Genomic DNA, 9757 nt, shown 5'->3' on the forward strand with positions numbered 1-9757 from the left:
TGTGGGTACTTTATACATCGGCATAGAATTGTCCATATAGGTCCACGATATCGTATAGCCCCCATGTAACGGTACCCCCCGATATTCGGTATTTTGATGATTTTACCCACATTTTTGAACGGAATTGTCTGAAAATCCACACAAGGAGTTCCTTGTGGGTACTTTATACCTCGGCAGAGAATTGTTTATATAGGTCCACAATATCGTATAGCCCCCATATAACGGTACCCCTCGATGTTCGGTATTTTGATGATTTTACCCACATTTTTGAACGGAATTGTCTGAAAATCCACACAAGGAGTTCCTTGTGGGTACTTTATACCTCGGCAGAGAATTATCTATATAGGTTCACAATATCGTATAGCCCCCATATAACGGTACACCCCCCCCCCCCCCCCCCGATATTCGGTATTTTGATGATTTTACCCACATTTTTCAACGGAATTGTCTGAAAATCCACACAAGGAGTTCCTTGTGGGTACTTTATACCTCGGCAGAGAATTGTTTATATAGGTCCACAATATCGTATAGCCCCCATATAACGGTACCCCTCGATGTTCGGTATTTTGATGATTTTACCCACATTTTTGAACGGAATTGTCTGAAAATCCACACAAGGAGTTCCTTGTGGGTACTTTATACCTCGGCAGAGAATTATCTATATAGGTCCACAATATCGTATAGCCCCCATATAACGGTACCCCTCGATGTTCGGTATTTTGATGATTTTACCCACATTTTTGAACGGAATTGTCTGAAAATCCACACAAGGAGTTCCTTGTGGGTACTTTATACCTCGGCAGAGAATTATCTATATAGGTTCACAATATCGTATAGCCCCCATATAACGGTACACCCCCCCCCCCCCCGATATTCGGTATTTTGATGATTTTACCCACATTTTTCAACGGAATTGTCTGAAAATCCACACAAGGAGTTCCTTGTGGGTACTTTATACCTCGGCAGAGAATTGTTTATATAGGTCCACAATATCGTATAGCCCCCATATAACGGTACCCCTCGATGTTCGGTATTTTGATGATTTTACCCACATTTTTGAACGGAATTGTCTGAAAATCCACACAAGGAGTTCCTTGTGGGTACTTTATACCTCGGCAGAGAATTATCTATATAGGTCCACAATATCGTATAGCCCCCATATAACGGTACCCCCCGATATTCGGTATTTTGATGATTTTACCCACATTTTTGAACGGAATTTTCTGAAAATCCACACAAGGAGTTCCTTGTGGGTACTTTATACCTCGGCAGAGAATTATCTATATAGGTTCACAATATCGTATAGCCCCCATATAACGGTACCCCCCGATATTCGGTATTTTGATGATTTTACCCACATTTTTCAACGGAATTGTCTGAAAATCCACACAAGGAGTTCCTTGTGGGTACTTTATACCTCGGCAGAGAATTATCTATATAGGTCCACAAAATCGTATAGCCCCCATATAACGGTACCCCCACGGTATTCGGTATTTTCATGATTTTAGCCACATTTTTCAAACGGAATTGTCTGAAAATCCACAAAAGGAGTCCCTTATGGGCATTTTACCTCCTCAAAATGAAGTGTCTATGTAGGTCCACGATATCGTATATCCCCCATATAACTGTAACCTCCGATATTCGGTATTTTGATGATGTTAGCCACGCTTTTCGATGGAATTGTCTTAAAATCAACATAAGTAGTTCCTTGTGAGTACTTCACCCCCTGAGAGAGAATTGTCTATACAGGTCCACGATATCGTATATCCCCCATATAACGGTACCTCCCGATATTCGGTATTATATGATTTGACCCACATTTTTCATCGGAATTGTCTAAAAATCCACACAAGGAGTTCCTTGTGGGTACTTTATACCTCGGCAGAGAATAATCTATATAGATCCACGATATTGTATAGCCCTCATATAACGGTACCCCCGATATTCGGTATTTTGATGTTTTTAGCCATATGTTTCAACGGAATGGTCACAAGGGGTTCTTTGTACACAAGGGGTTCTTTGTGAGCACTTTACCCATCGACAGAGAATTCTCTATATAGGTTAACGATAACGTATAGCTCCCATATAACGTACCCCGCGATATTCGGTATTTTGATGATTTTAGTCACATTTTCCAATCGTATTGTCTGAAAATCCACACACGAAGTTAGGTCCACAATATCGTATATCCCCCCATATATCGGCACCTTCCTATATTAGATATTTTAAAGATTTTAAAAGAATTTTTTTTTTGAAAATTTTCTAATTCGTTCCAAATGGTGGAGGGTATTCAAAGTTCGGCCCGGCCGAACTTACTGCTTTTTTACTTGTTTAAGATTTTAACAGAATTTTTAACGGATTTTTATACCCTCCACCATATTATTCCGTTTGTAACTCCCCGAAATGTCAGACCCAACAAAGTATTTATATTCTCGATCGGTGTAAAATTCTAAGTTGATTTAGCGATGTCCGTCTGTCTGTTGTAATCACGCTATCTTTCGAACGAATTGAGATTGAAGGCTAACATTTTGCACACATGTTTATTTTTCCAGTAGGCAGGTTAAGTTTGTAAATGGGCCATGTATGTAGACGTTTTTATATAGCCCCCATATAACGGTACCTCCCGATATTCGGTATTTTGATGATTTCGGTATTTTGGTGATTTTGATTGATTTGGCTTATGACAAACAATGCCTATGTAGGTCCACGTCGTAAAGACCCCAATATAACGGCTGTATTCGGTATTTTTAAAATTTTGACAGAATTTTTTAAGGATTTTATTTTTGGAAAATTTCCATTACGTTCCAAATGGTGAAGGGTATTCAAAGTTCGGCCCGGCCGAACTTACTGTTTTTTAACTTGTTTTTTTTTTTGCAAAATTATTAATTTGACAACATCTCATTGTCAAAATATATATTTGTAAGTCCATTGTACATACACACATCAGAAATGGGAACTTGTCTCATATACAGTGAAATTTGACAAGGTAAATTATAGAAGAAAATTCAGAGATGTGTATGCTTATTTGAAATGACTTTACCTTTTTAAATTTACCGCACACTCAGAAAAAAACTGTAAACACGCTTCTTCTTCTTCGAGTCGCGCTGCTACTCTATACAAGGATCACTTTTAAAGGTTGCAAAACCCCATTGTCCTTCGTAAAAGCAGGTTAACAAAACAAGCGAAAACACGGTAAAATCCAAGTTAAATTCCGATGGCATTGGGTAGGGTGTCTCATATGAATTATTCCATCAGATATTATCTGTTTTTGTTGCTTATTTCCGTTTTTAATCGCTTTTCACTTTCTGTCTGCTTTGAGAGATGTCATAACAACATTATAACTGTCGAAAATGTTAAAGCAAACAAAGAACGCACATATGATGAAACTATAAATAACATAGACAAATGAAAATATAGACAACGAAAAGTTAGTTTTGTCTTTTTTTCCAGGTGGCTCTCATCATGTTTTGCATAGTCAACATGCTGATTTACGCGTTCAAGCCACTCGACTTCGAAAACACATTTTATCGTTTTTCAAGAATTTCACTGGAATATTCCTATATTTTTCGATGTCATCACGTTCTTTTCACATTTCTTTTATTATGAAATAATTTTCAACTGGCAAATATCCTACAGTTTTTGTTATTTTTAACGTTTTAGAATTGAGTGACTTCAATATTCCCACTCAAACCCCTGAAACGATATGAACGACATCTGCTGATTCGATTTTTTTCGAAGATAAACGGTGAGAGCATTTCGTTGTCTATATTTTCATTTGTCTATGTAAATAATTCGATACGATCGGTTACCATGCTCTCGGGCTTATTCGCAATCGGTGTGAATGAATGTCGGAATGGTGACTAAAAGATAGAAATCAAAGAAACACCAAAAAAAAAACTTATTCAATCATTTGTCTGTTTTAACCGTTACTTTAAGCAGTCGGTATTTAATTATGTTTCCGACCGGTTCAAAATATATATAAACACAAAACACACCTACTTACACATGGGTTCATGTTTATGCATATCTTGAGCGAAAAGAATATTGGCAAACTTGTTTGAGGCGAAAAACATAAGTTCTTTGAAAGTCTGATTAGTTCCGTAAATATCTGGGTTATGAACGGGGGGATTTTTTTTCTAGGCAAACTGAAATTTATCCGATAGCATTTCAAGCTAATCAATTCAAATTTCAAAGCAAACAGCAAAAAGAACTTGAACTTGACCGTCAAATTCCAGTTTAATAACATTATTCTTTTGCAATTATCTTTCGAAACTGGAAAGTGGGTCAAAACATTGGTTGTTTTTAGTTTTGAAACGAAACGTTGGCGAAGAAAATTTTAGTGCGGGAAAACATAAATTTCGTACATACAACAACAACATACTGTTATGTTTACATTGGAGAGTTTTTAATGTGTGTTTTATGTAGACAAATTCATTGTGACTGGTCAATTATCAGGGTTAATCCGGGTAGAGATTTTGTATGTAAACGCATGGTACAATGAGGAGGTAAAGCGGATTCGTAACTACTAAAATACAGTCCTAAAGGTGAAAATATATAGAAAGCTTTTCTTTATACCCTAAGGGGGAGAGTACTTTTTTGACTGGCTTCAGCTGGCTTCTTCGAAAAACAAAACAAAGGAGCGTAGGGCCTAAATCGAACTAAGTCAACCTTAAACTCCTTTGTTGTGTTCCTCTACGAAGAAGCCAGCCGATAAATTAAGCCAGTCAAAATAAGTTAAGGGTGGAAATACATAAAGGGCATATTTGGCTAGCTTAAGTCATCGGCTGGCTTCTTCGTAGATGGACAAAGGAGTCTTAGGTTGACTAAAGCTGGGAATACATAAAACGCTTATTTGACTGGCTTAAGTCATCGGCTGGCTTCTTCGTAGAGGAACAAAGGAGTTTTAGGTTGACTTAGTTCGATTTTGACCCTAGGCTCCCTTGTTCATTTCCGAAGAAGCCAGCCGATGACTTATGCCAGCCAGATAAGCGCTTTATGTATTCCCACCTTAAGAAGCAGTAAGTTCGGCCCGGCCGAATTTTGAATACCCTGCACAAATTTGAAAATTAAAAAAAAAATAAAATACTTAAAAAATTCTGTTAAAGTTTTAAAAATACCGAATATAGCCGTTACATTGGGGTCTATACGATGTGGACCTACATAGGCATTGTTTGTCATAAGTCATTACCATATTCAAATTCGAAACATGAAATAAATGGTGAATAATGTAGCTAAAACCATCAAAATATCGTATATAGGGAGGTGCTGTTATATCGGAGCTGTGCGAAGACCTGGACCAGCATAGACAATTTTCTGTCACAGGCACGAACTTCAAATACGACATCTCAAACAATTTCAGTGGGTATTGTACCTAAACTCGTCAAAGTACCATTACGAACTCTAAATACGTAATTTGAAACAATTCTGGTGAATAATGACACTAAAATCATCAAAATACAGAATTTTGGGAGGTACCGTTATATGCGGACTATACGAACACGTGGACCTGCACAGACAATTTTCTGTCACAGGCTGTATTATCCGTTACGCACTTCAAATACCAAATTTTAAACAATTCCGGTGAATAATGTACCTAAAATCATCAAAATACCGAATAACGGGAGGTACCGTTATATGGCGGCTATACCAAAACGTGGACCGATACATCTCATTTTCAATACCAACCATCCTAGACGTAATGTAAATTGTTCTGCCAAATTTTGAAGCTCTACGTCAAATAACGTGGGCTGTATCGTGATTTCAACAGATAGACAGACGGACATCATTAAATCGACTTAGAATTTTATGCTGATCTGCGACGAATATTTATGGATGTTACAAACGGAATGACAAAGTTAATATACCCTCCTTTTTAAGGTGGAGGGTTTGTGACTTTGGCACAACGTGAATTTCGTCGCAGATTTCCCAGCCATCCAACGCCTAGTAGCGAAACACTGCAACGTCTAGCAGCTCGCCTCGAAGAGACTAGGCGTTACAGACCCCGGAGTATCCGTTCTGTCATGGAAGAGCCGTCGACATCGACCAGACGACGTGCCACACAAATGTGTATTGGTCGACGGGCTAAACAGAGGATTTTGGTACACGATTTGAAGATGCTTCTGTACAAAGTCTAGATGGTGCATCAGCTGTTAGCTGCTGACCGCCAATCTCGTGAGATATGATCAGGCCATCCTTATTGCTCAAGAAGACGATTCTTCATCAAAAATAATCATGAGTGATGAGGCCCATTTCCATCTTAGCGGGTACGTAAACAACCAAAAATCCACGTGTAACCCAAGAAGAGCCATTACACACGCTCAAAGTCACTGTATGGTGTGCTGTCATCGGACCTTTTTTCTTCAAAGAGGTCGCGGGCCAAATGGTTACTGTGAATGATAAGCGCTACAAAGCAATGACCAATGACTTCATTTTGCCACAACTTGATGAATTGGGATTGGGCCGGGCCGAACTTTGAAATCCCTCTACCGTTTGGAAAGAATACGGAAATTTTCAAATTTTTACGGTCACCGTAAAATCGACATAGAATTTTATGCTGATTAAGAATTATATATACTTTGTGTGGTCTAAAATTTATATTTCGAGGTGTTACATCGGAATGACAAATTTAATATACCCTTCATACTATGATGGAGGGTATAAAAACTAAAGGACCAAATAAAAAAAAATCCACAAGAATAATTAATGTTTTTCATTTTCTATTTAAATTACAGCCAAACAATTCAAGCCCAGGTTTGGACTATATCGACTATTTCCTATATTTTTATGACATATGTGTGCGTGAGGTACCAGCTATAGTCAGTCGAAGTATTCAATTTTCATGCTTCATCTAATGCATGTAAAACCAGTAAAGAAAGTATTGAAGTCGGGCAGGGCCGACTTTATGATACCCTACACCACTTTGCTAATTTAGTAGAGGTCCACATAACAATTAAAAAAATTTTAGGAAAGAATTCAATCATACACGCTATGATTATAATTACAATTTAATGTTCAAAGAACTAAATATGCCGCAGCATTTGTATCTTTTAAATTCGGACTTGTATTGCCCATTTGGTGCACAATTTATTTGAAATTGGATAAAGATATATATGGGAGCTATATCCAAATCTGAACCGATCTCGATAAAATTTGGCAAATATATTACTGTGCTGTATTTGATATATTTCCCTGAATATCGTTGTTATGGAGTGAATATTACGGCTGCGGGTAACAAATCTAGACAAAATTCGGTCATAAGTGCCAAATTCCATCCCATTTGGGCAAATATTAGACGTTTGGTGCACAATAAAAGGTAAATCGGACGAAGTTATATATGGGAGCTATCATCAAAACTGAACCGATCTCGATAAAATTTAGCAAAGGTATTTCTGAGCTTTATTTGATATATTTCCCCAAATATTGTTGTTACAGAGTGCATATTACGGCTGCGGAGGACAAAAATAACAAATCGGATGAACAATATATATAAGAGCTTTAGCTATATCTTAACCGATTTCGATCAAATTTGACATACTAATTTTCAGGACTAATTTGGTTGAATGTGCAAAATTTCATATTATTCGGGTTGATATTACACGTTTGGTGCACATTAAAAGGCTAATCGGACGAAGATATATATGGGAGCTATATCTAAATTTTTACCGATTATCTCTAATTTCAATAGGGCTCTTCCTTGGGCCAAACAAATGATTTGTGCTAAATTTCATCTGGATCGGGCAATAAATGCGAACTTTACTTTGTTTACAAAAATACATGGACAGACGGAGGGACGGACGGACATGCAGAAATCGACTCAGAATGCGATTCTATGTAGATCATCAAAAGGAACTATGGGTCTATCTATTGCCTGTTACAAATAAATGCACAAAGACAATACCCTGACCACCTTGTGGCATAGACCTGTGCCAAGTCCGAATGACGTCGGATGTTTATTTCGCGTCTTATGAGTTTCATAGATATTCCAAATTTTGACTCTTTGTGGGTGAGGTTCCAGAAGGAATGGACCAATATTCCATCTTCACACCGGGCCTTGAGTTAATAAAAAGTATTGTGATGTGTTTAATTTTAAAGACAATCGAACTCATATATCACATTTTGTAAGAGTTATAATAATTCAAAATTTTGACCCTTTGTGGTAGGTACTTGATGGAGTGAACCGATATTGGCCATTTTCGCACCTGGCCTAGAACTGATGCAAATATTGGGATTTGCAAAGTTGGAGCAAAATCGGATTATCATTTCTCTCTTTTTGTGCAGTAAAGTATCTTCTTTGAAGATAAATAATGTCGCTAAAATCATGAAAATACCGAATATCGGGAGGTACCGTTATATGGAGCCTATGCGAAAACGTGAACCGACATGGCCCAGACGGACATCGCTATATGGTCTTAGAATTTTACTCTGATCCATAATATATGTACTTTATAGGGTCTATCATGAATATTTCGAAGAGTTAAAAATGGAATCACAAAGCTAATATACCCTCCATAGAATGATGGAGGGTATAAAAACATGTAAATATTAGATTAGTTGCCAAAGCAATTCAATATTTTTCAAAAGTTTTAGGAATTTGGTTGATTCGAATGGAGTTGCAGTCCATGAGAATTTGGGTAATACAGCCGTATAAAATGGCTGATAATGGTGTGATTTTTTGTATACAACGCTACAAATTAATTAATATTTTTTATAAGCAGGTTTGGAATTTTATAAAAAAAAAGGCTGTGTGGATTGTTGGGAATCTAAAAATGTCGTTTGCAAATAATTCGCACAGATTTTCAGATTACCCTTACGATGGAGGATATCTTCACTTCGGACCGGCCAAACATAAAAACTTTTTTACTTGTTTCAAAATAGTACATTTCTTAGGCATGATATTATTGATAGCAATGGATTTCATTTTCAATATTGCTTTGCTAATTTTAAAGTCGTTAACCTTTTGTCCGCAATACCCAAACCGGACTAGAGCCACATTGATGGCCGGCTTATCGTACGTCACAAAAAAAAAAAAAAACTGACTCAACTTGAAAGATAGAGTCAAGTTCATTCAATCTTAGTAGAACGCCAGCGATAAGGTCGTTAACATTGTTGTTTCCGTTCAGAGATATTCATCAGATATTGTAATCGAATAGTTGGAGTTACAAACGAAACACCAAATTAAACTGAATTGCAAGCATTCTATTCTATCGCTATTGTGTCATATAGTATGTGAAAATTCATAAATACTTCTTGGCCCACTTTTTGAATATACAATGGCATTATGGAAATTTAGCGTACCGAGTGTATGCTTTCATAAACTTTTCATTTTTGTTTTTATGTGACTTCTGAGGTATTTTTTATGCCCTCCACAATAGTATGGAGGGTAAATTAAGTTTGTCATTCCATTTGTAACACCTCGAAATATACATTATAGACCCCACAGAGCATATATATTCTTGATCAGCATAAAATTCGATGTCGATTTAGCGATGTCCGTCCGTCTATCAGTCTGTGGAAATCACTCTAGCTTCCGAACGAATTGAAGTAGATTGATAAAATTTTACTCAATTGTATATTATGTCTGCAGGACTTTTGGTATTGAAAATGGAACATGTAGATCCACGTTTTGGTATAGCCCCCATATAACGGTACCTCCCGATATTCGGTACTTTTGATGATTTTAGCGACATTATTCACCGGAATTGTTTCAAATTTGGTAATTGAAGTTCGTAATGGATACCACAGCATATGACAGAAAATT

Source organism: Musca domestica, unplaced genomic scaffold (genome assembly GCF_030504385.1).
Source record: "Musca domestica strain aabys unplaced genomic scaffold, Musca_domestica.polishedcontigs.V.1.1 9, whole genome shotgun sequence".
Classification (NCBI taxonomy): Eukaryota; Metazoa; Arthropoda; class Insecta; order Diptera; family Muscidae; genus Musca; species Musca domestica.